At 39.5% G+C, this 27,703-nt stretch overlaps 1 protein-coding gene across 1 annotated transcript in view; it reads right to left on the bottom strand.

The window, feature by feature from the left end:
* EYA1 (EYA transcriptional coactivator and phosphatase 1) overlaps positions 1-27,703 on the bottom strand; it is a 274,836-nt gene that overhangs the window by 231,667 nt on the left and 15,466 nt on the right. The window lies entirely within an intron of this gene.

Here is a 27,703-nt window from a genome sequence, read left to right as displayed (position 1 = left end):
TTTAATCTGCCTTCTTTTTGGTCAATGTGACAGAAACAGTTAACACACAGCTATTGAAGTCCTTAGAGACTGTATGCTCCAGAGATTTGACCTCAAGAAAAATGAATGTACATGTGCACCTAATGGTATCTATGAGTACGTTCACAGCAACTACATTCATAAACGCCACATCCTGGAAGCCACCAACTTCCATCAAGAATGCAGTGAATAAACTAAGGTATATTCATAACAATGAAGTACTAGAGAGCAATGAAAAGAATGAGCTACTGACATGTACAATAACATAGACAAATCTCAGAGAGAAAATATTGAGAAATAGACAGCAGACACAACAGAGCGTTCAATATTTGAGTCCCATTTATATGGAATCAAAAGGAGGCAAAACAGATATCTGGATGAGAGTAATGGTTACCTTTGTGAATGAGTATCAACTGGAAGAGAGGGTACAATGGAGGTGCTGAACATATTTTATCCCTTCTTAGTGGTTACTAGGATGTATACATAAATAAAAATTCATGCTCTCACCATGATATACCTAACCGGTCTCCTGGTACTTTGAAGACATAAGCCATAGCATGATATTCTTCTTCTCAAAACCCATCAGTGACTCCCATTTCATGCAATAAAAGTCAACCTTTGTAATGGCCCATAATAACCTACACAGTTTGTCCCCTACTACTCTGCTATGTACTCTGTTCCTTGCTGCTGCTAAAGCACACCTGGCTGTTTCCTCCTCCAGGTAGCTACAATCTCACTCTCTCACCTTCTTCAAGACTTTGCTCTATCACCTTCTTCAAGACTTTGCTCTAATGTTCTCACTCAAGCCCTAGCCTGGTCTCATCCTGCTTGCATGTGTATGTGTGTGTGTCTGTGTGTGTGTGTGTGTGTGCCTGTGTGCACGTGTGCCGATGGGGGAGGGTTGGTTGGAACCAATGAAAATCAGACTGACAACACCGGAGAAGAAATAAAAAAGAAACTGAGATTCTGTGAATTATCAAGAAACAAAAATACTTAGACTTTGTTTAATGTTTAGCAGTTTATTTAAAATATGCAAAATGCACGCACATTCTTTCCCCTTTAGTCTTCAGCAAATATTTAGAATATACAAGAAGACTTTTCATGTGGCCTCTGGGGAAGCTGGAGAAAACCAGCAGGATGTGGGAAGAATATGACCATATTCCCAATAGTGTCAATGGTGTGTGTGTGTGTGTGTGTGTGTGTGTGTTTTCCTGTATGCAAACATAGGATAAAAGGCAAAAGTTGAAAGCCATGATATAATGTGCAAAAATGGCCCAAATCAAAGTTTACAAGAGCTTTTCCTTCACTGTGTCCTTACATTGACCCCAAGTACAACAGAAAGATAGCTTCTTGCTTCTCCTTTATGCTGAGGAAATGAGTTTGCTAAGTAAGCATGAGGTACTGGATTGGGGGTGGCAACAAAATGAGAGGGTGAACTGTTTTCTTTTTTCATAGGATAAAGTTTAGCAAAAGGGAGGAGGCTCTCTCAGCCCAGAATCCCCGTATTTCTGGGACTTCCACAGACGTGCAAAGCCAGCACTAGATTACACTTGGGCCACATACACTAATCAACTGGTCGACCCCACTGGTCCAGGAAGGTGGTGTGGCAGGCCATCGCTGCCCCTGCCCCCCCGCCCCACACACACACACATACACACACTGCGGTTGATGGTCTCATTACCCACAGCCACCCATCCCCACTGAGGAAAAAGAAAAGACTGGTACTTGTCTCCTGACAGTTTTAAGAAATAAAAGTGGAGAAGAACCTTCTTATTTCAGAATAGCTACGCCCTGTAGAAAAAGAGAAGCAGAGTGTTGAGCTCAGAAAATTACAAGAATCTGTTTTGCTGAGGTTTGCACTGTAGGGGAAAGAGGGACAGGAATGTAAGCACTAAATTAATCAATGAAAGAGAAAAACATACTAACTATAAAATGCCGGGCACATGTTACATATTTCTTCTATTACAGTGGTTCTCAACCTTCCTAATGCCGCGACCCTTTAATACAGTTCCTCATGTAGTGGTGACCCCCAATTTCACTGTTACAAATTGAACATAATTAAAGCATAGTGAATAATCACAAAAACAATATGCAATTATATATGTGTTTTCCGATGGTCTTAGGCGACCCCTGTGAAAGGGTCGTTCGACCCCCAAAGGGGTCGGGACCCACAGGTTGAGAACCGCTGTTCTATTACTACCTCAAAGGGTGGTCATGAGGACTCAACGCCCTGGCTGGAGTGGCCTGGTTTTGCTATTGATCCTAAGTTTGCTCTCAGCTCGATGCTAGGATGAGGGAACTGCCCATCAGGCATCGAGCATGTCCCGGCCTGGAGGCTTAAATCCCTTGGGGGTCATCCGTCTGCTGTGGGGTGGGGTAGTGGGCACATGGAAGGGCCCAATGACTTCCCTACCCCACACTTCCATTTCACACTTGCCCTGCAAATCCTCTAGCAGTGCACGGTGAGCTGGGCAGGCAGGAAAATCCCCTGCAAAGGAAAGGACCCGTTACATTCCTCCTTCCGCCAAGAAGAAAACACAGCCCTCCTCAGGCCTCTGCGGGTTTGAGAGGCAACACAGTCCACACAAAGGGATACTGCTTCTACTCCTTTCTTGGGTGGCTTGAAACATTCCCAGGATGCCTTGCAAATGGGGGATGCAAGCAGCTCTGCCAACTAGGGCCAACGGGGCTGTCAGGTCTGTGGTGCTAGTGTACCTACAGTGGGAAAAGATGCTGTGTGGAGTGCACGGTTGGCTTCGGCAAAAGAAACCCAGCCTAGAGCCCTAGGATTCCGGAGCAAGGCCATGCCGCCTGTAGCAGAGAATGACGATATGTCATTCAAGAGCAGCCCCAATGTCCTACTGCAGCAGGTGCCTTGCTTGCTGGTGCTCCAGAGCTTCTAGTTTGCCTGTCTCTAAGGAAGGCCCTACAAGAGCCCCAAGCTTAGCTGCCCAATAGCAAATGCTGACTCTCCAGCCACCTCACTGCAGATTCCTGGGAAAGCTCGGGGAATCTCTCACACCTCCTACCATCAGGGACCCTCCTGCTGCCCACCACCCAGCCAGCCTTGAGGAATGCCATCTTACCACACACCCCTCCCCTCTTTCCATTTGCTGGCTCAGAGCACAGGCCTTAGTTCCAGATTGGTCGGTCCCTGGGGAAGTGGAGGGTAGGGAACAGGTGCTGGGTTGGGAGCCACGCCTGTGAAATTCTTTACAGGCCACATGCAAGCAATACGCAAAGCTCTGTGCCCCTTCCAACAGCCTGAACTGCACTTGCCAGACTCCCTGAACAGCCTCATGGTCATTCGTAAGTGGGACTAGATTCCAAAAATGAAAATGTGGGAAGGGTCTGGCTGATTGATGCACATTTCATTGGTACTAGTATATGTTAAATTCTATGTATCTATTGTTATGCACAAAAGTAGATGGGAAAATGATTTTCTTTCTCTTTAATATACTTTTCTTGATTTCAGAGAGGAAGGGAGAGGGTGAGATAGAAACATTAATGATGAGAGAGAATCATAGATCAGCTGCTTCCTGCACACACCCCACTGGGGATCAAGCTTGCAACCCAGGCATGTGCCCTGACCAGGAATCCAACTGTGACCTCCTGGTTCATAGGTCGATGCTCAACCACTGAGCCACACCGTTCAGGTGGGAAAATGCTTTTCAAATTCAAACTTAGCAATGTTACATTAAGCAACAAGATGTTTCTTTCAACAAAAGACTGATGTAAATGTTTTAAATGATCAAATGTTTCAAACTGAGAAAAATTTTTGTTATTTTGTGATGTGTGAGTAACAAGAATTTTGGCTTCATATTTTGAAACAATTCCCTTTAGATTAGCAAAAATAAATCCATAAATACAAATAATGTTCATTCTAAAAGTTTCGGGTGACATAAAACTGACAGTTGGCAATGGAGAAAAATCTTAGGCTAAGAATTTCAAGGCTCATATCCACACAGATTTCTTATTCTTCTAAGTCAGCGGTTCTCAACCTGTGGGTCGAGACCCCTTTGGGGGTCAAATGACCCTTTCACAGCGGTCACCTAAGGCCATCGGAAAACACATATATAATTACATATTGTTTTTGTGATTAATCACTATGCTTTAATTATGTTCAATTTGTAACAATGAAATTGGGGGTCACTACAACATGAGGAACTGTATTAAAGGGTCGTGGCATTAGGAAGGTTGAGAACCACTGTCTAAGTCAGGTAAGAGCTTTAATTAAGTAGAGAGTAGATCTTACAAGAATAAAAGAACAAGTGAACAGAAGAATAAACTAATTTTTTAAAAAAAGGAATTTATTGGTTTTGGAAGCTGCCGTCCCAAGTTCTTAATTAGCTCTGGATGAATGGATTATGGGTTTTGTTTTTCTTTCTATTGTATTTTTTAAATGTATTGAGTTTTAAATTAAAACCTGCAGAGTTATTCTCTTAATCCAATTACAGGGGAGTTTCACTGAGGTCCAAGGCATTCCTAAGGGCTCCAGGGATGAGTTAGGGCTGTTTTGAGTCTCCTGAAAAAATGTAGGAAATTTGGTTTCCCGTACATTTTATTGAAAGAAGAGTCTATTGGTTTTGCAACCTTTTTAGGAGGCCCATGAAATCCCTGTCCTCCCTCCGAAGATTCGGATCTCAGAAATGGAGTTTAATTAGTGCAACATTTGGAGGGTGGGGAGGTCCTGGTACTCCCAGGTTTGTGGTTTGAGGAATGGAGCAGATTCACCAGCAAGTGCTGACCTCTGCTGCGGTTAGAACTTCCTACCGGGCAGAGGATGCTCAGAGCTGGCAGGAGGCCCCTCGCCCAGAGGACTTGTGGAAATTCCCATGGCAATGGGGGAGCAGACTTAGGACTCTCATGTGGAAAGTGCCCTATACAAACAGTGCTTTTCCTCCATTCGCTGGGCTGCTGCTAGGGTCCCTTCAACAGCCGGGGGTACTCAAAAGGGGGATAAGCAACCCCATTTTGGAAGAGAGAAACTGAGGTGTTGGGAGGAATCATTCTCTTTCCCTCCTGTCATACCATGGCCTCTGGAGCAGGAGGTTCTGCCTCACACCTCCAGGAAAACAGCACGTGGGAAGCAGCTGTGGGGCCCTTTCTCAGCTCCTCTGGGGAGAAGGGATGGTACCCCTGCCTGGTAGGTGGCGCATTCTCCCTCTGCATCTTCAGGCTCCAGAGAAGACCCGCCTGCTCTGTCCCACACTCCTCTGTGCAAGTCCGAAGCCCAGAAACCAAACCTGACTCTCGGAGGCAGAGCTGGACGGCTGGGTCTCTCTTTCCCTTTCTGCCCCCAAAGGATGCAAGTGTGGGGTTCAGTTTGCAGACCCAAACTCTCCCTCAAAGGGGGTGTCTCAAGCTCATGTTGGAAAAGGAGAAAAGAACACACACAACGTTAGAGACTCTAACCCTGTCCTCACATTTCTGAATTCGGTCTTGTTAGTAATGAAGGTGCTATTTTATGTCAGTGTGACCCTACGTCACTTCTCAGATAGTTCCACATTCAGGAGTGGGGAGGGGGGATGAGGTATTGTCCCTTAACATCCCAGCAAAAACTTCATAGACGTGAACTGATCTATAATCAAGATCACACACGTAGTAGGTGGTTTGTCAACAGCAGCCATATTTTCTCAATGCCCTCCCTTTTGAAAAATCGAGTACCAAGAAACAATCTGAGAAATTCAGGTGTGTTGTTGGGATAATGTCACAAATCATTTGAAGTGAGGACTAAGCCACAAAAACCTTCCCAGGTGTGGTTCACATGTTCTTAGGAAGCAGCTCTAGTTTCTCTTTCCACATCAAATCTAATTTAATTAATGTGGATCATTTAACATTCTTAGGTCTCATTTTCATCTAAAAAATGAGGAGTTCAAACAGATCTTGATCTTCAGAAATCCTCCCAGTGTGAACTTCTCTGAGTCTACAAAGATCTGTAACTCTCCCTGTACTTATCCACCGTACAATTACTGCCTCATTCTCCACAGTCCTATTTTCTACCTGTACCTATAATTTAAGCATTTTACCATAACATATGCTGTGCTGTAAGTTCTTGCCAGACAATATCGTTTGTAATGCTCTCTTTTCTGCCCGACTCCTACCAAACGCTTAGGGTCTTTTGTTCATCTGAAAGCATGAAGGCAATGAAGAGGCAAGACACAGACTGGGAGAAGGTACCTGCAATACATACACCCAACAAAGGACTCATATTCAGAATATATAAAGATTTCTTATAAACAATTAAAAAAAATTTTTAAATCCCATTTTTTAAAAAAAAGTGGGCAAAAGACGCCAAACAAATGACCAACAGGCATAAGAAAAGGAATTCAACTCATCAAGGAAATATAAATTAAAATCAGAGAGATAATACCACACAGCCACCAGAATTGCTACCATTTTTTAAAGATTAACAACAAGGAAAGCTCAAACATTGCTGGTGCGAGTGTCTATTGGTTTTGGAAAGCAGTTTAGTGGTATCACTGTCTGCCTATGACCAACAATTCCAGTCCTTGAAAAAAATGAGTGTATATGTCCAGCAAGAGATATGCACAGGAATTTTCATAGCAGTTTTATTCATAATAACAAAAAAGGCAGAAGCTACCCAAATGTATACCAATGGTTTAAAGGGTAAATAAAGTGTAATGTATTCATATAAGAGAATACTGCATAAAAATGCAAAGAATGAACTGCTATACAAAAAAAACAAAGCTGAATCTCACAAACATTATACTTTGCAAGATTCAAAAGAGCAGATACTACCTGATTCCATTTATATAAGTCCATTTATATAAGGCTCGCTTAGAGGCACAACCAATCAATTGTCAAGGAAGTCAAAACAGTGATGGGTACTGACTGGGAACTTGTGGGCTGCGGGGGCTGTTCTAAATTGTGATCTGGGTGATAGTTTTCAACGAAGCTCTATGGAGGTAAATATTCATCAAACTACACACTTGAGATTTGATCTTTACTATGTGTATGTCATACTTCAACCTTAAAAATACCAACCAAACATAATAAAAGCTCAGATTCACCAAATAACAGTCATGAGAATTAACTGAATACTGTCCAACCCACTGATTTCCTGGGATAGCCTAAGTTTCACTCTTGAATAAAAACAGATCTACACACACCTCTCAACTGTATTGCGGACCTTTAGTCTCTAAGTAGAAATTCACTGAATACATTCTTTAGAGTTATCTCCTGCTTATGCCAAGGGCTTTATGAGAAAGAAGGTGGCCCTGACCAGTTTGGCTCAGTGGATAGAGCATAGGGCAGTCTCAGACTGAAGGGTCCTGGGTTCCATTCGGGTCAAGGGCATGTACCTAGGTTGCAGGCTCAATCGTGGGCAAGTGTGGGAGGCAGCCAATCGATGTGTCTCTCTCACATCAATGTTTCTCTCTCTCATCTCTCCCCTTCCCTTCCATTCTCTCTAAAATTCAATGGAAAAATGTCCTCGGGTGAGGATTAACCATAAAAATTTGAAATAAAAAAAAAGTTTTAAAAAAGAAAGAAAGGTGATGTCATTTTACTATAAGGACGTTGTTTGAGGAAATTTTCTACCATTTCCCTTTTATGGACAGAAGCACTGGAGAAAATTCCTTCAGGGCTCATTTCAGGAAAGCTATTTCTCTTGAGCTTCTGGGATGTTTTTATCTGATGGATGCTGTTAATCCTGTTACTGAACTTTTTGGTGGTCAGAACATAAAAGGAAAACCCCACATCGATTTGAGTCACTGGTTTCTGACTTTCCACTTACGGCTCAAGACACTCTCTTTTAGAACTTTCTGGAATGTTCATCTTTGTTAACTATTTTTATTCCTGGCTTCATTTTACCTCTATCCTTATTTTCGCTACACCTTAGTTTCTTTATATTTTTATCCTATTCTACTATTTGTTATTGGACTATGGCACAACTATGACAGATGCTTTGTTTTAAAACAACTAGAGTATCAATAGATAAAAACAAACATATAAGGAGGGTGCCACTGTTAACTACTCTTCTGCTCACAAACCTTTCACATAGCCTGTCTCACCTCTTTCACCATCGTGTAATCTCTGTGGGTCTGGCCCCTGTGGGAGTTTTTAAACAGGTTCAGGTAGACAGTAGGGACATAACGAGCACCATGTGACTGCTCCTGGGCAATTAGAGCTAACGGCAGAGGTTTCAGATCATGTGGGAGCATGCACACAAGTTTAAACCGGGAAAGAACTCTAGCTCTAGGCCTGCAAAAACTCGCACACCATTTGGAAATTGGGTTCTTTTAATTATAATGTCACAGAGAACGACATGTATTTTAATCAACTTCAGTTGACAACGCTGCAACCACATCATAGTTGATGCTGATCCCAAACCATCTAAAGAATTACTTCCAGGTTTTAAGAACTGGCAGCTTAACAAGGCCCGTCAGGAGCACAGCCTCCCAGCTGCTTCCTGAGTCCGACCTTGCAGCACCCAGCCCTTGTCATTAGGAAGACGTGGAAGACCAAGGTGATAGGCCAAGTGTGCTCTCTAGGCCTGGATCCCAGGCCCGGGGGGTGTAGGCACCTCCCAGGGGCTGTGCTTGTCCCAAGAATTTTCTAAACGATGGGCAAGAATTTAGCTTCTCTGCCCTTCAGCATAGTCAGCAAACAGCACCAGAGTTTTGCTTGGCACTTCCTTTTGACAACATCTTCCAGTTTACACAGCTGGTCTTCTATTATAAAAGTTGTGGGTGACCTTTAGTACATAATAATGCCTTCAACTTTGGGGAAGCTGGTTGCCATTTTTGCCCGCTGACCACAAGCCTTCCTGAAGGCGGATGATTCTCCACCATTAAGTCTGACTGACAAGATTTCTTGATTTGCTTAATTAAGTAACCATGGGGTAGCTAATGCTGGGATAGTTATTTCAGAATTAAACCTTACTGGTTCTTTGTGTTAATGTTATTCTACACTGTCAACAGAGCCATAAACGTTTTTCAGAACCTATGTTTTTAATGAAATAATTACAAAGTTAGTTGTTTATAAATACTTTAAAGATGAATTATAAATGTTGGCCATGTTAGAGACACCAATACCAACGTTTATAGAAAACAAGTAGAAGTACTTAGAAAAAATATTTGAAGGGGTGATATTTACACATATTTTACATATGCATACATGTATATTCTATATCATATATATGAGAGAAGGGTATGATTTAGGAAGTTTACAAGATAAACCTTCTTTGAGAAACTATGGCGTAATTATGTTTTAAAACATGTTTCAAAAATCACAATGAAAAGTTTTAATGCCTTTAGGTAAAAGCTTTTGGAAGCAAAATGAAGTGCGCACCACTTGCAGCTGGTTAGCAGAGAAGGTGGTAACCTGGTAAAACATAATGATTTTTTTCACTGAGGAAGGGGTTTGCATGCTGTTAAGAAGCGCTGTCCAGGAAAGAGAGCACAAGAGAAAGGGGCAGGAGTTCAAACCTAGGAGGAGCTCTGGACACTTCTGTTGGATACCATTGATCCTTCTATGGAGGAAGGTCACATAACGCGTTACACTACTGACACTCCAATAACTGGTGAGTGAATATATTACTGATTGAATGAATGAAATACTAGTAGGTAGAGTCTCGAAGTAGCAGCTCTAAGAGAAACCTAAGCAATCATCTGGTCCCACCTCTTCATTTTATAGAGACTATGTCTAAAGCACATATATATGGCCAAGTGGCATCTGACAATAAACCAACACCTGCGCACATGTTCTGTAGAAACAGGTATACCTCTTATGGGATCGACAATCTTGTTCTTTCTGTCACTCACCAGCCTCACACTCTGCCTCCATGGCTGGGGTACGCTCGCTCAGGAGCTCGAAGGCCCAGAATTAGACCAGTGTGGTTATCAAGTTAGTAGTGATCTCAGAGACATTAATATACAAACAGTGACACTGCCCATGAGGAGTTTGCACCCTTTTTCCTACATAAAAAGCCACGGGAGTGAACTACTAATAGAAAACTGTGTCATATGAGCTTTCTGAAATCCTTCCTATCCAATACCACATGTAAAAATCATGTATTCCCACTAGGGAATAGAAAAGTATTTTCATTTTTTTGAATATTTATAATACTGGATGGGGCAAAAGTAGGTTTACAGTTGTTCATACGGAAAATAAATAATTCGATAATTAATAATGATACAAGAATAAACTGTACTTACCTACTTTTGCCCCATCCTGTATTTTGAGTTTCTTTATCGATTATACATTATATTTTTCCAAGTTGAAACTTTCTATAGTGAATTTCAAAAGGCTATTAGTCTACATAGGATTGGATTGGATCAATTATGAAAAATTTCAAAATAAAATTCAGTTTAACTTTTTTCTTTTGTTATAAATTGTAATCACAGTAGTGAGGCAGAATAGTTTTGTGCATAATTTCCAAGCTGGGCTTTGTAGATCTGAAATTAGATAGTGCTTCATTTTACAGAATCCAAACAACCCTCAAAAACAACAAAATTGTAAGCCAACAGTAAAAATATAAAGGCTGTTGGTTCCTTGCACATAAAAAAGTTTTATCCTATAATGTTATTTCACTTAAGACCTCCAGTTTGCTTATTTCTAGATTATATAATGTTTCCTCCATTTTATCAATGTGTTATTTTCAGCCATTTCAGCAAGGTAACAAAAACGCTGTATTATTTAAATGAATGTGTGATCAAGAATAGGTTATTTAAAAAATTCGTTTTACTTGTACATTCAAATTACTCTCATGGCCTCAGCAACGTAGACCCTAGCCAAAATCAGTATTCTTTCAAGTAAAACACAGGGGCCAAAGAAGTTAAAGAAAAGTAAACCATTAGCTTCAGTCACCCTATAACATTTGTGAATAATTTGCTGGGTTTCAAGAAGTGCAAGAAAAACGCTGCACATTTGAAATCTGGTGAAAGGTAAGGGAAGACAAGGCCCAGAGCAGGCCTCCATGCCAAGGGTTAGAATCGAAGTGAACACGCAGCTGCTTTAAGTCAAGCATTTATAATCTAAAATATGTAGAAGGAAGATACCCTGAAAACAACAGAATTAAGCATGAGACACACATATGTGAATATATTCAAGCCAAATTCAATCAAGTATTCATTAAACAGTTAACAGACAAGAATTGAACCATGTTTTGAAACTTGTGTAAGGTTCATTCCATTTCTTAAGGCCAGAGTAATATAGTATTTACAAACACAGCAACGGCAAATTCCTAAGTAGTTTATGAATATTTTCTGTACTTCTGGAAGATACCACAATAGAGAACATACTTAGGAAAACCACCAACTCGAGGCTGATGACCTTGCAAATTTATACTCTTTTTTTTTTTAAGGAAATTGAGAAAAGCAAAATCCACACATTAGAGAGAGAAACATTAGTGGTTCTCTAAAATTTACTGCTATAAAAGGTCATTCTTTTTTGTAATAAAATGCTTGAAATCTTCAAAATTACCACCATAGTATGACTCTGACAGGCCCCCACCCCCCACTCCACACACACAATAAAAATAACAGCAAACACACTGTGGCAATAGCTCTGATTTGCTGTGAAATTTATTTTGAGAGTTAAATATAATTTAATTTCAGGAATTGTTGGAACTACTATCATCTTATATTCAGTTTTAAGTCACCATTCTATGGTGGTTATTTTTTTCTTCCCTGACTAACATAATTAACTATCCAGAAGTCCTCCATTTGAAAAAAAATCAATCAAAATGACATGCATTATTTAATGATGTGAGTGGCCCTCCCCAGTAAGGAAGCAATATCTTACATTTTTCTCCCAACACCCATTTGGAGAAGGAATGCCTTGCCAGGAGATCCCCCCTCCACAACTCTCCCAACCCCCTCCTCCCCAGCAATGGCCCCACAAGCATTGTGGGTACTTTGTCCACTTAATTATGGATTCTAAAAGTAACATTTTGCAATGGGTGAGAAGTGAATTATATTATTCCTAAACACTGGTTTCATTCTGACGTTACTAAAACTCACAACAAATTAACTTTAAAAAAAAAAAAACTCATGAATTTAGACACTACGTCTATTTTTTTCAATGTTCCAATGAATGTTTTTTAAGAAGAAACCATGTAACTAAACTGAAATATGTGGAGGCAAGTCTGATAATCCCCAATTCCCATAAACCTCAACACCTGCAGCCCATGCAATAAATCAGTTTGTGGATCTAATTGCTCTTGTTCTGCATGCTTCCATGAGCCTGTAGAGCTAAGCTAACACCATTGTCATAGCCTTAATCACAGCCAGGTTTATTTTTGTTGGCAGCCTTATGCAAATCATTGTATTATGGGTCTTTGCACTTAATTCACTCAGATTATACCCTGATACTGAAAACAGATTGTAAAACAGGAAGAGATCTTTGAATTGTTTAATTAACTATGAGTTGTAATTTCTATTTATATCTAACTGAACTGCTGTAACTCCAACTGTGTTAAATATTCATAGGAAAACAGATTATTCTGTTTCTAATTTAAAATACTTAAGCTCACTGTAATTTAGGAGTTATAGTTACCCACAGAGAAAATATATCAGCATTTTCTTCAATGGTTTAAGCCAATTTCTCTTATTCTGTGAACAACTCTGGAACTAAACTTCATCAACAAAACACTAATTTACTAAATGGTACCTTCATGGATTCAAAGAATTGCAGCAACTTCAAAATGGCCCCCAATTTTACCCTCGGTCTTTAAATCATTTACCACACAAGCTTTTCAGGGAACCACAGGGAAACCAATTGTATCGGTCAATTACCACCAATTACTGTTGGTCGATTAAATTCTCAAGAGCCAGAAAAATCTGATATCTGGACCACATTGTTTACCTCTCTCACTTTTTCTATCGTGGTAAACTGTTTAGAAAAGGAAGAGAAAAAAAAAAGGAGCAGGGCCACCAATTAAAATCCAATCATTGTAGTCCAGTGATGGCGAACCTTTTGAGCTCGGCGTGTCAGCATTTTGAAAACCCTGACTTAACTCTGGTGCCGTGTCACATACAGAAATTTTTTGATATTTGCAACCATAGTAAAACAAAGACTTATATTTTTGATATTTATTTTATATACTTAAATGCCATTTAATAAAGAAAAATCAACCAAAAAAATGAGTTCACGTCTCACCTCTGACACGCGTGTCATAGGTTTGCCATCACTGTAATATAGTCTCTTGCCCATGAAGGAGCCATTGTACCCAAAATTCTCATAGTCAGAGTAGAATTACTTGAGACTTTTCCTTTTCCCACTGTGATCAACCTGGTCGTAGAACCCTTCTGGATGCTGGTATTTTCATATCAACTGATGGGTGGTGGGTAAAAGAGGAAGAAGAATATAGGAAAACACGGCTAGTTCATTCCAAGAACGTCTACCATTCAGTGGACATAATGTTTTTGAATATTTGCCACAGAACCATACTCAGTCTTCCAGACCACATGGCTAGAGAGGCTCAAGCAGGGCACTCTCAGGATGGCTCCTCACAAGTGAGGGGAGAAGAGTTCCAGACCATATGAGAAGACCTCTTCTACCACTAGGCTATCAGTCTATCACCAGGCAATCTCCTTGTCTGTTAAAGTCCATGTGCTCTATGTTTATGCTGAAAAAATAAGGAGAGGGCTCAGAAGGTCACTTTTGTGAGTCATATGAGACTGCACTGGGGTTGTGAGCAGACCTGGAAAATATGTCAGAAAAGAATGATCATTCATTGGACCATCATCTATATGCCACGATTGAGCCATTATCTGGAAGAATCTTCCTGTTGAAAGCATCCATTATCCTCCCAAACAGGAACCAGGTGATTGTTCAACAAGTTTAACCTGGACAAGGACAGGATGTCTTCCGTCAGCTCTGGAAGGAAACGCAGATTCTACAAAGGATGGGCCAGCCCCAGGTTTCTGGGACACTGATTCAACCAGGTATTAGTTCTGGGGACCTCAGCTTAGGGATTTCCCTCACACCCTAAAAAACAGCCACTGGCACAAATGGTCTAATTATTCTTTCAAATGAAAAGTGGACTTGAGTCAGCTCTCACCACTAGAGTCGGACCCTCATGAAATTCAATTTGCCTCCCTTCCCCTACAATAATTTCTCTTTATACACCTTCAGTTTTGTAAGATATGGAGCACATTCTCTATAATATATAACAATAGGTTGTCTACTCTATGCCAGATACAGACTGTCCTAAATGCCTGCTATTTATGCCTGATGGTAAACCCGTAAATAGGTACAAATGAGGAAACTGAGGCATGGAGGCGCTAATAAGTTACTAGCTCATTCCTAAATGACAGACCTAGAACTGAATGCAGTCTGATTCCAGGGCTGCTGAGAGCCATCACATTATGTTGAAAATGAATAAGATTCTGTCCCTGTCCACTGGGAAAGCAGAGAGTTTTTGCTTTCTTTCTTTTTGTTTGTTTAGTGATTTTATAAATTGATTTCAGAGGGGAAAGGAGAGGGAGAGAGACAGAAATATCAATGATGAGAGAGAACCATTGAATGGCTGCCTCCTGCATGCCCCAAACTAGGGATCGAACCGGTAACCTGGGCATGTGCCCTGACCGGGAATCCAACCATGACCTCCTGGTTCATAGGTCAATGCTCCACTACTGAGCCATGCTGGCTGGGCAGTTTTTGCTTGCTTATCTATTTGCTTGTTTGCAGGAATGGGGGTGGGAAAGCTCAACAACTTATATAAATACAGTGTGATATGGCTATAACAGGTTTACAAATGGGGCGTCTAATTCAATAGGGGTTATAAAATATAGGGTGAGAAATGGGCAGAGGTGTAGTTGAAGGGTGGAAGGAGCAGGCCATGGAGAAGTTTCCGTGGCACCTTGAGATATTTCCTACAGCTGTAGTAGAACTGTCCTTTAAATAGATCATTCTGGTTGCATATAGCAGGTAGATACAAAAGAGACAAGAGTGGAGATGAGTAAATTGGCAATTACTGAAATAATCCAGTCCAGGAAATTTAAGGATTAAAGTCACTGAACTGGAGGGAGGGGTACTATTGAGATAAACTTGATGGCAAGGTCTGAGAATTGTTTTCATTTAACATAGTTTGATTGATTGGTTTTAAAAATGAGGGATTGGCAGGGCCAGTGAAAAGATGGCTCTCAAGGTGAATGGAAATGGAACAAATAGACAATGTGGTCAGTTTCAGGCGTGTTGAATGTTTTATGTACAAAGGATGCCCAGAAAGCATCTGGATGCACGAGTATAACCATCAGGGGGAGGTCTGAACTGAAGAGAAATGTGTGAGAATATTAGTGTATTCATAAATTTGTTCTAATCCATTCTAACCTCCTTAAATGGAAAGAAAAAAAAAAGATCAGGTATGTTGCCAGGGAACAAATATGCAGAAAAGCAAGCTAACTTGAAAGCCTGACCTCCATGTACAGGGAAAAGAGAAACCACACTTGGCTTACAACCCCGACTGTAGTCAGAAGCTACCACACCTACCGGCTAAGAGACAACTTCTTGTGGGATTTCAGAATGATTCTTCTGGATCTGTCATCCCCTCCCCAAAGTGCACTCTCTCCCCGCTTCTCCTCTTTGTTTGCAGCACTGCTTTATCCTTTCCCTCCCAATTTTCCAGTGGTATCTCCGGGTTCCTCCTTCTGGAATTTTCCTACTGGCTCTAGAAGCTGGGTATTTATATGTAGTAAAAAGAAGAGAAAAATCATCTGCCATGAGCAGTATGTACTCTGGGTAAGCTCTCAAGTGACTATTTTAACTATGACTCTCTCCGTGGATATTTCTAGATTTTGTTTCAATTTAAGTCTGTGGTTCAAATGAGAGGGCTTATCTGGACGCCACACTTTATCACCACTTTACTGCAGCATAGGAGTTTTTATTCACACACATACACGCACGGAGGCAGTTTCATCATGACTCTCTTTCCTGCTACTCTAAAAAGTAACACATTTAAAAGCCACATGGATTCCACATCTCCGCCGAACATTCATAATCTTTACATGCTAAGTCAGCGGCAAACGTAGGCCAGAGAAAGAGCGGCCTCGGGGTGTGAGCTGATGAGGGCTGATTCTGTGCAGAAAATACTTTTCCAATCTCAACCCATTCTGATTTCAGCTTACACTCCCACCTTGGCCACAATTTTGTGTTAAGCCATAAAAGGTCGCAATTGAAATGTAAATATGTCATCTGGAGTGGCAGATAATTCACCCAGCCAATAAGTTTTATTAACATACTAGAATAAACTTACCGTATTAACCTATAAGTCACTGGATAGGACTTTAAGACAATAGGGTAACATATTAAACTTGGATGGTGGGACAGAAGAAAATAGAATGATCCAGAATACGAGGCAAGGTCCTTGGCCAGGAAGGGCACCAAAAGCAGAGGGAATAAACACATTTGCCTGGCAGAACCTGGCCCAGATGATCTTAAAGCACGTTCACTTCTGAGTCTCTGTTTTTTAGATGACTTAAAACATAGTCATTATTTGCCTGAAATCCGCCAGGAAACTTTGAATTAGATATGTACATATTGTACTAGTTATCTCAGAAATGTGATTGGGCTGCAATTATGTCAGTAAAGCTCTAAGTACCAAAAGAAAATTGTATGGCATCCTCTATCATGCCTGCACAAATTTAGATGATTGAAAGCATAAACCAGGCCATATTGTACATTGCATCTATGTAAAACACACACACACACACACACACACACACACACACACACACACACACACACGGAAACTCTTCATTCCCGCATGCTGGATGCTAAAGCAACTTCGGGGTTTTAAAGGGGAAGGTGCATGCTCCTCAGGGGAAATCACCACAGTGACTCTGCTGAGCTCCAAATGGTTTAAAAATAAAGCAAAACCAACCTGTGAATTCATTTTTCTGGAAATGCAAATATTGTGCATTGAACTCTGTTAGCTACAGAAGCATGTTGCATAATCATAATTCTCAGGTTCAAATTATGGTGAACTATGAACTTATATTTTTAGGGGGGTGTGCAACTAGACTAGAAAGCTCTGCATCTTGTCTCTTTATCTCCGTAACCTTTCAGACTCAATAACGCTCTCTTAATTCTATGACCGACTGATACTACCCTTCATTTATTAGCCACACACGTCAGAGGACCTTGAATGGTACCTGATATATATGAGGTGCTTGGTAAGTGTTTGTTAAATCTGAGCCCAGGAAAACAAAAAGATTTTTTAAATCTATCTCTCAAAACACTTTAATCATTGGGACCTTATAATACAACACTAGATTATTTCCCTCCCCCTCTGACATTCCACGAGATTAAATGATACACAAAGGTCTTGATGAACACAAGAATCCAGATCTGTGAGCTGTGTGACTACTTCCTATTCCATATCTTATCTTATACCGGCCTTTCAACGTTTCTTTCTCAATATTTTTCTTGTGCTCCACATATTACTTTCACAGGGAAAGAAATGCTGTAGCTTCCCAGTTCTCATCACTCGTACAGGCAGGGCTAGAATTTAGCCATTCTAATTCACACAGGGCCAGATTTAGCAAATAGAAATACAGGATGTTCAGTTAAATTTTAGTTTCAGATAAACAAAGAATAATATTCAGTTTAAGTACGTCCTGCAAAACCTTTGGGACATACTTATATCAAAAAATATGCACTCATTGTTTATCTGAAATAAAAAATTTAACTGGCTATCCTGTATTTTATCTGGTAACAATAATCATTTTTGAAATTATAGAGCATGACTGAGAACTTCAAGGTGCCTCAAGCATGGAGGTAAAGAGATCGGTGTAACTCACACAAGCACCTAGTAGCAGCCTCGACTACCACCCGGGCCTCTAACCCCTACGCAACCGGGTAAACTTATCCACCTGCCTTCATTTAGCTGAGTAAATGCCATTACTAGCTTTTAAGGATGCAGGGCATTTTATTATACCAAGTGGTGGGTTCTGCATCTCCCGCCACACACACACACACACACACACACACATAACAAGATAGGTTTTTTTCATAATAAATTTGAAATTAGTTAACTATTACCTTCATTGTAATACTTCTGAGATAGAGTTATAACTGCTTCTATATATATATTCTTTCCAATACAAGAATATACTTCATGAGTTCAAGAACTTTAGTCATCTCTATATACCCAATGACTAGGGCTCTGACTCACAGTAGCCTCTCCCAAAATATTTAATAAGTCTGTAGAACATGGTTTACCAGTTTAAATAAACAGACAATATTCAAAATGGAAGAGATAGGCTTCAGTACTCTCAAATAAAGATGGGAAAGGCAGAATTTATTTTAAAACCACCTAATTTTCCAACATTCTCTCTTTGATGGATAGTCTTACTATTGAAAATCATAGTTAAATTTACACATGTTTTTAACACTCTTATAAAGTAGATGTTCTAAAATTTAATCAGATTTAACATATCTTCACAATCAGAAAGTTCATTGGATTTGGTTAGTTTCAAATAGTCCAGGAATTACTTCAAATCAATTCTCAAACTATAGTGTACATCAAAATCACCCAGAAGCTTATTAATTAACATCAATTCATTAATACTATTTAATACAGGCTTTTGCTTGGTCTCCATCTCTAGAGCTTCTGCTTTCGTAAATCTGGGTTGGAGCCCCTAAATTTTCCTTTTAACAAAGCAGTTGAACCAGAGAACACATTTTTTTAAAACCCTGATTTGTGTCCTCCACTGGGCACTTCACACAAAAATAAAATACAGTGAAGATTAATGCACTTGTTCTCAGCCCTGGCAGCACATCAGAATCACTAGGTCTGGAGCGGGGCCAAGTGCCCTAGGCGATTTTGGTCCAGAGTCAAGGTTGAGAACCACTGGCTCAATAAATATGAGGAATGACTACCGTGTGTGTGCTACGTGCCGTTGAGTCAGCTCCGACTTGGGGCGACTCAATGAATGAGTAAGCTGCAACACATTTCTTATGTTGCTTGGAGAAGAAGTCTTAATTAATAAACAGACCTGGTATTTAGAAGGAACAACAGCAACAAAAACACTTTCATTACATTTCTTCATTTTTCATTCCTTAGCAACTTGTGACAGGAATAGGTGACTCCTGGGGTGACCACCCACGTAGGAGAAGCCATGTTCTCCCCTGGGTGTCCACAAAAACTGTGAAGTTTAGGAATGCTTTTACGGCAGCCAAGTTTGCCACCCTCCGCATTCCATAATTTTCTGACCTAACAGATTTTTGTGGGTGCTGCAACAGCCACGCTAGGAGCTTGGAGAACTCAGCCCGAAATATTGGTCCCTCAAATGCCTTAAAAACCAGAAAAGCAGAGTTCCTCTGCACGGTCAGCTTTCTTACCCATTCCCCACTTCCATCGCAATTATTTTTGTATTAAAATATAAAGTGAAGAAGTGGCATCTTCACTCACAGAGAGCATCAGGCAAGTCAAGGAAAATCGAACAGTGAAAGCATTTAGAAAAGGGAAAAAGTTGACTTGCAAAGGTCTGCAAAGGAGGCCAGCCTTTAGAAGTACCAGTTTAAGGCTCCATTTAATTTGTGGATGCAGTTCTGATTTTATTTGCTTTGTCTGTTTATCTCAGTATCCCTAAGCTTCAAGTATCCTTTTCCCCACCATGAGACATGATGTACCACCTTACCCATTGGCCACAGTAGGAAGGCAAATATTATGGGTGTTTCTTCTCAAACCTACGTATGTCTATCATGCTGGTTACTGTAATTTTGCAATTTTAATTATGTTACATAGAAATGCACTCTGTCTGTGGAAAGAGTCCATTGTCATTTTGTTTGAAAACTAATCTTACTGGCTGTGAAGAAGATCTTTGATGAAAGCAAATTAAAATATTTTGTGTAACCATATACCGGCATAAATTCCAAATGGGTCAAAGATTCACATCAAATGTAAAGAATGAAATCATAACAGTACTAGAGAAAAACACGGTGGAGAATTGCTTTATAACCTTAAACATGGAAAGGCTTATCTAACTATGAAGCAAAATCCTAAAACCCTGGAAGAAAAAATTGATAAATTTAACTGCAAAAATGTCAAAAGTGGGCATGAAAAAACATCATAGGCAAAAATAAAAGACAAGTCACAGATTGTGCAAAAATATTTGCAGATTCTATTAAAGGGATAACCTTAATATATGAAAAACTCATAAAAATTCATAAGAGAAGGAAAGGATAAAAATTCATAAAATTCATTAAAAAAAAGCAATGTTAACTGGTTTTAAAACACAAAGAGATGTTCAACTCCACTACCAATAACAACAATAATAGCCAAAACATACCATGGGCCAGACACTAGTCCAGCTCTTTGCATATGTTAATATATTTAATTATTAAAGCAACCCTCTGAGGTAGTTAATATTCTCTGTTCTGCATAGGAATTGGAGGCTAGTTAGAGGTTAAGAAATTTGCCCAAAGTCACAGAGCTGATCGTTGGTGGCGTCCAAATTTATCCCCGAGCAGCTGGGCTGCAGTCTGAGCCCTTCGCCATTAGGCACACTTCCTTTCCTAATGAGAGAAACGCACGTGAAAACCACATTGGGAGTTTTACAGCTTTTCACCTCTTAGACGGTCAAAAATTCCAGTTTGATAACGTACTCTTGGCAAAGCAGTGGAGAACCCAGGCACTCCAGCTCACTGTTGGTGAAGTGTAAATAATTACAATACCTACTGGCTATTTACAAAATTACACATTCATACATCCTTTGATCCAGCCATCCCACTCCTGGGAACTTCTCCTACATATGTTCTTGTACACATGCAAAAATGCCATGTTTCTGAGATTACTCACACAGTGTTGTTTATAATAGCAAGAGATTAAACCACCTCCAAATGCCTAGCCACTCAATGGAATACTATGCAACTATAAAAAATAAAGCAATCTTCTATGTACTGATATGACATGCTTTCCAAGAATTAGATGCAAAAAGCAAGGTGCGGACCAGTGTGCCTAGTGAGCTATCTTTTGAACAGAGAGAAGTAATATGAATATATATTCTATTGTGTGGGCTAGAAAGCAAGAAAAAAAAGGATTCTGAATTCCAAACTTTGGTCTATCCTCAAAGGAAGCCTTGGCTTAACATCAAAACATTGACATAAGCCCTGGTTGGGTGGGTTAACTGGTTGGAGCATCGGCCATACACCAAAAGGTTGCAGGTTCAATTCCCCATCAGGGAACATACCTAGGTAGCAGGATCGCTCTCTGGTACAGGAGGCAACTAATTGATGTTTCTCTCTTACATCAATGTTTCTCTCTTCCCCTGCCCCTTTCTCTCTCTCTAAAATCAATAAAATATATGCTCAGGTGAGGATTAAAGAGAAAGCTCTGACATAAACATACCTTATGTCTTTACGTTAAAATAAAATGATACAATATGAATTCATTATATTCTTGTGAGTCTCCAGCCAACTTTGTCGGTCAGATCATGGCTTGCTGGGGTTTTAACATGATGCTACCTCACTGTTTAAGCCGGGGGGCCTGTTTTTCTCTGAGCACCTACTCTGCGTACTGCTTCTGCACATTCTCCTGTGTTTGGATTCACATCTCTCTCCGTTACACAGAAAAACTTATCCAAACTCTGCTCCAGGTCTTTGGTGACACTATAAATAGACAGAACTCACCAGAACAAACTGGCTTTTCAAAAGAGGACTGTTTTAGGTTATTCAAAGAAAATACATTTTGTCACCCTATTCTACTACACTAACCAAGGTGGCCAAAATATATTACTATACTATATCTCGCATAACAGTTTATTTTGTTTGGCTTCTTAACGCAAGAAAATACATCATTTTCCTGGAAGTAGCCTCAGTCATACAACTTCATAAATATTATATTTTTAAAAAGGAAAAGAAAACAAACCTTTCCGTAATGCCATTATTCCTTCACATAGGTCAACTTTTTGTAATTGATGTAATAATTTGTTTAATTTAGAAACTACCTTCATACAAAAAAAATATGCTGGCAGTTTGCTGCTTAATAAAGCTACTTCAGAAAGTGCGTGTAAGTAGGAAGAAACCTCATCCCTAAAATATCTTAATAACCTGTCTGGAAGGGGATTTTAGAATCTAACAGAGAAAAATAATTATTTGGCATCAGACTGTACAGCCCCTTTCTGAGTAAACTTCAATGCGTTCTGACTTCCAGTACTTTGAATGTAAAGCAAAGTGTCTGAGCCAATGCAAGTCAATAGGATATAAAAAGGAAGTATCTCTACATGCTTCACCAAGCCACGTCTACAAATCCTATACAGTGGGGCCTTGACTTTCGAGTGTCCCGACTAACAAGGCTTTTGAGATACCAGCTGTCTCTCGGCCAATTTTTTGCATTGAGTTGATAGAGTAATTTGAGTTAACGAGCTCCTTAACGAGCTCCTTAGTCTCGGAACGAATTAAACTCGTAAGTCAAGGCCCCACTGTATAGTAAAAGCCTAATATGCTAAGTGCCCGGTCACCCGGGCGTTCATTCAACCAATCAAAGCGTAATATGCTAATAATATGCTAAGGCCGCTCAACTGCTTGCTAAGACATGCACTGACAACCAGGGGGCAGAGGCTCCAACTGGCAGGTTAGCTTACTGTTGGGGTCCAGCTGATCAGGACTGATTGAGACGGGCCGGACATGCCCTGGAGCACTCCCGTGGCCCTTCCCCAGCTGGCCTACCTCCCATGTCCCTTCCTGGCCCTAAACATGCACCAGTGGGGTCCCTCAGCCTGGCCTGTGCCCTCTCGAAAGAGGGCTGAGGGACTCCCCCCGCCCCCGCCCTCCACCCCAAGTGCACGATTTTCATGCACCGGGCCTCTAGTATTTTATAACTGCACACAAATAGATTGCCATGTATGTTTCAAAAATATACTTAGAGAAGGTTCAAATGCATAGCATTGTTACTATACACTGGAAACTGCTTCTCAGGAGAATATTTTGTCCTGTTTCTTAAAGAAAATAAATCACTTTCTGCCTTAAAGAGTCCACGCTTTAATAGCACAAAGAAGAATGTGCTATGCACAAATAGAGTGCAGTGACAGTTTAGAATCGAAAGACAGTGTTTCTAGCTGAGAGAATCATAGGGAAGATGCTATGATATTTTGGACTGTTGTTCTGTAATTATATACTATCTCATCTTCATGCAATAAATTGTTTATTATTTTAATGCATAATAAAATGCAGTAGTATTTTAGTAAAGTTGGGCTTGATCATGTGACTTTGGCCAATGGGCTGTGAGTAGATGTGACATGAGCAGAGACTTTAAGTGCTTTCTTTTACACCTGTGCTACAATCAGGTAGTCATTAGGCCCAGCATGATGAGAGACTTAGGGAGCAAATCTGAACCTAAGCAAACCTTGAAGCCAACACCACTGACCCATGGCCTGAGATAGAGCTGCCCAGCTGAGCTCAGCCTAGATTAGCTGAACCGCAGTCAACCTGCAGACACCCGGCATGAAAATGCATCTGCTGCTGGAAGCCATGGAGATGTTGAGTTTGTTTGTTACGCAGAATTATTATAGCAAAAGCTGACGTGATGAGTTTTAAATTGGACATATAGGGTAGATAAAATTGAAATATTTAAATTTAAATATATGAAAAGGAGAGAAAGGGCTTCCCAGGCTGAAGAACCATTTGAGCAAAGACATCCTATCGATCAATCACTCATTGAGACTTGTCATTCTTTCTTTGTAATATTTTTTGAATTTATTCTTTTTTTTTATTCTTACTGTTTTGACATCTTTGAAGAGAATGTTGATTCATCTTCATATCTTGCCTACAACTGTAAGAGTCTCCTAAGGATTCTTCCCCATTTAATCTCTTTGAAGGACCTTGTACATAAAAGCCAAATGAATGGTGCTGAAGAATCTGGTAGCGTAAATTGCCTATTGACAAACCTTCAACATGTCCCCTTGCAGACTAATAATGTACTCACTCACATTATTCCAGTACTATTATAAGATGTAAGCAATAGAAAGCCAAAATCAGACATGGTCCCTGATCCAAAGGGACGGACCTAAAGGCTCATGGAAGAGATGAGCAAGGGAAGAAGATGTTTCACAGCTATGAGACGAGACCACAGGCCTTTGGGTTAGGACAAAACATCTTCCCCAAAGAGATGATGCTTAAGTTAAGGCTTTTTTCCCCCTTTGGATGAGTAGAATTTAACTCCAGGAGATCTAGAGCGGTTAGGCAAGACAAGCAGGGCTTTCTAGGCAGAGTAACCAACATAGGTGAGAAGAGTGATTATACCACAACACGAAGGAGCATGGTTAGAACCAAAGATGCACATAGGGAAGAGAGGTGGGAGGGGCTGTTCATGAAGCCATTAGACCCTGTAAGCTCCATGCCCTATGCTGCCACTTAAGACATACTGTCCCTGATATTCTCATTGCTATTTAGTAAACCAAGATGCAGGACTGTACTTTAAAAATTGGGAGAATTTATGTAATTAATACAATAATCTTAGGTGTCTATTTCCCACCGGCACAAGAAGCAAAGTGAGAGAAAAAAAACACAACCAAACTAGGAACCAGAGGTGGGGTTTCAGTACTGGTGACCTTGTCCCGGACCTGGTTCACTAGCCTGATGACCCTGACCAAGACTCACACACTCTGAAATCCAATCCCCTCCACAGTAAAAAAAAGCATGTAATATTTCCTGTCTACTCATATATTGCTGCAATGATCAAATGATACATATACAGTGAAGGACCCATCAATCTGGAAAGTGCCACATAAATTCTAAGCATTCCTGCAAAATGTAAGAGGTTGTGCATTTTGTACAATGCCCACCCGGTTTCTCAGAGGAAATCACTAGCTTCCCTACTGCCCCTTCGAGTGGCCTCATGAATGAATGATAATGTCTTCTAAGCTAAGCCGAATGTCAGAAAGGTGCCCAATAGCTTAGAACTACCTACGACTACCTACGACACAAGAGACCTTATGCAGGAAGAGTGAAAAAAAGAGTTTACAAGAAGTTTTAAATAAAATATAGAGCATATGATCTCTTTATCAAACAAACTAACAAACACCCAGTTCAAATTATAAAGGTGCTATAAGGTGATCAGGCAGAATTCCAGAAAAAATAAGAAAAGAAGAACAGGAATGTCACAAAGATAAAAGCTACACTAGAAGACACAGTAAATAGACTAAATATGAATTAAATAGTCAAGAACCACAATAAAAGAAGCTGGAGAAAATTATTCAAAATGAAATGGAAAAGAATTCAAAACAAATTTGGTATAAATTATATGAAGGACAGATAAAAGATATCTAACATATGCATAATCAGTACCCAGAAGGAATTAATTCAATAAATGAAGTAGATAAAAAAATTTAAATATAATGAAACAAATCTTCCCTGAAATCTATGCTTGAACTTGACAATTAAAAGAGCACACCAATCTCACATAGCAATAGTAAAATTTTCCTAATAAATACTTTTTTAAAAGACACATTATGTGCCACAAAAAAGGCAAAACAGTAGTACAGAAAAATCAATGCCCAAACATATGTTTCATGTAACCTCAAGGACAAAGAAAGAGCATAAGGATATTCAAGATAAAAGAATCTACCTGGTAACCATGCACAAGGTAGAAGAAACAAGTCGATCTCATTATTCTCCACAGTAACATGCAATAACAAAAGACACTGGTGTGATGTCTAAAAAATTAGCTGCGGGGGGACGGGTGAGACCCACTAGTCTTATGGGCTTCCAAGTTGCCTTTTAAGTATGAAGACAATTATTTTCCATATGCACATATGCATTCTAAACTTGCACAAAATCAGGGAGCAGAGCACTTCCCCCCAAAATTACTACAGATATCAAAGCAAACAAACTGGATTTACTAAAATGGTAGAGTATTTAGCACTTAAAATTAAAAGACTATTAGACTGTTCCTAACAGAATGTCATGAACCTTGACAATGTAAAAAAAAATAACTAACAAAAACTGGCAGCTAGGAAAACGGAATTGAGATGTGGGCTATTTTTCTCAGGTTTTACAGAAAAAAGTCAATAGCCTATCTAACATTGATACATGTAGTTAAAATATAACTCTCCCTTGGTAGTTTCATATTAATCTTTTTCTCTTGAGATTGTCTTTTATAAATTACTATTATTTGTAAAAATAAAATCTTCCTGGAGTTCAGCAATTATTTAGCTCACTCAAGTTTTTTTTTCTTCCCTTGAAATCAAATAGAATTACATAGAATGATCTAACTTTTATAAAATTATTTTCCATATGCATCAAGAAAAGTCTAGAATGATATATCTAATATTACCAGTGGCTATTAGTCAATAGTAAGATTTGAAGTGGTTTTCCTTTGCTTTATTTTTTAATAATTTGTTGTACTGCTTGAAGTTTTATTTCAATGTAGTATTTGTATAGAAATAGCACAGCCTTTTATGAAAACGCAAAAAATAAAAATAAAAATCAGTAAAGTAGACAAAAAGTAGAGAACTATACCAAGATCTGGAATAAGACAATTTCCAATAATTAGCACTAATCTTGCCTCTGACCTTCCTTCTTGGTGATGTGATAAAAAAGAAAGGCTGATTTAGTGTCCAGTAAAAGAAAGAAAGAGATTGCTTCGGAAGACAGAGACCAATGTTAGTTGAGTAGCTAGCATATGTCATGCATCATCTATTTCTTGTGACTCCATGACATCTTATTAGCTCATCTCTCAGATGAGGAAGGCCAGGTAAGTAACTTGATGTGGGTCACACAGCCAGTCAGTAACAATGCCCAATGAGAACCCAAGTCACATGACCTCAAAGCCATGTTCTCCCTCTCCAATCCTCTGCTTCCCAATTTCTTACTACTAACTCCAAGAGAAATTAATCTCATTTATCCTTTTATAATAAAGGAAGTGTCTGCTTCTGGCTCTGTAAAACTATGCAGTTGACCACAGGTTCAAAACCAAGTTGAATCTGAACATCAAAAGAATAAGCTAATTAATTATGTTTGCACATCTTTACTACTGATAAAGTTCATACCAGGCATCACCATGACAGAAAGACGCCAAGATTAGCACTGTTGGAATAAATGATGGGAAACTCCAAAAATTATGTTAACCAGGGCTTTTTTCTTACACAAATTTGCATTCCACTTACTTTGAAGATTCTTATGCAATGGGAGTGACTGTTGTAAGTAAAAGAATTAAAAGCAAACAAAACGTTTCAACAATAGGCCATTGAACATTACAGCCTCTATTAAAACCATAACTGTTTACTCTAAATACTCCCAACAAGACACTTTGCAAGTCAAACTTTCTTTTGAAATTCTAATTTTTCTCTTATTTGAAAAGTAATGAATATAATAAACTAAGTATATCTGTACTTTGACATATTACATGCTATATAAAATCTACAAAAACATTTTTTTAAGAATGGGATTAATAAACTGAATAAATCTGGATCATGGTGTGCAAACATAATCTCAATTAACTGTAATAATTACCCCCTCTATAGATCAAGTTGGCATTAGCTAGTTACACATAGATGAGGATAATGAATAAAAATAACCTATCATCACAAAGATAGCTTTTGGTACCTTTCCCAGTATTTATAGTTTATCTTTTTTCATGTCCTTTATTCATTCATTCATTCATTCATTCATTCATTCATTGAAGCAATATTGATTTAGTAGCCAGTAACTACCAGGCAACAGTAATGGGCTAGTGATTAAGAGACAGGACAGGGTGCTCCTCTGAGAATTCAGAGTT

Source organism: Myotis lucifugus, unplaced genomic scaffold (genome assembly GCF_000147115.1).
Source record: "Myotis lucifugus unplaced genomic scaffold, Myoluc2.0 scaffold_27, whole genome shotgun sequence".
Classification (NCBI taxonomy): domain Eukaryota; kingdom Metazoa; phylum Chordata; class Mammalia; order Chiroptera; family Vespertilionidae; genus Myotis; species Myotis lucifugus.
This window is presented reverse-complemented; position numbering and strand designations above follow the sequence as displayed.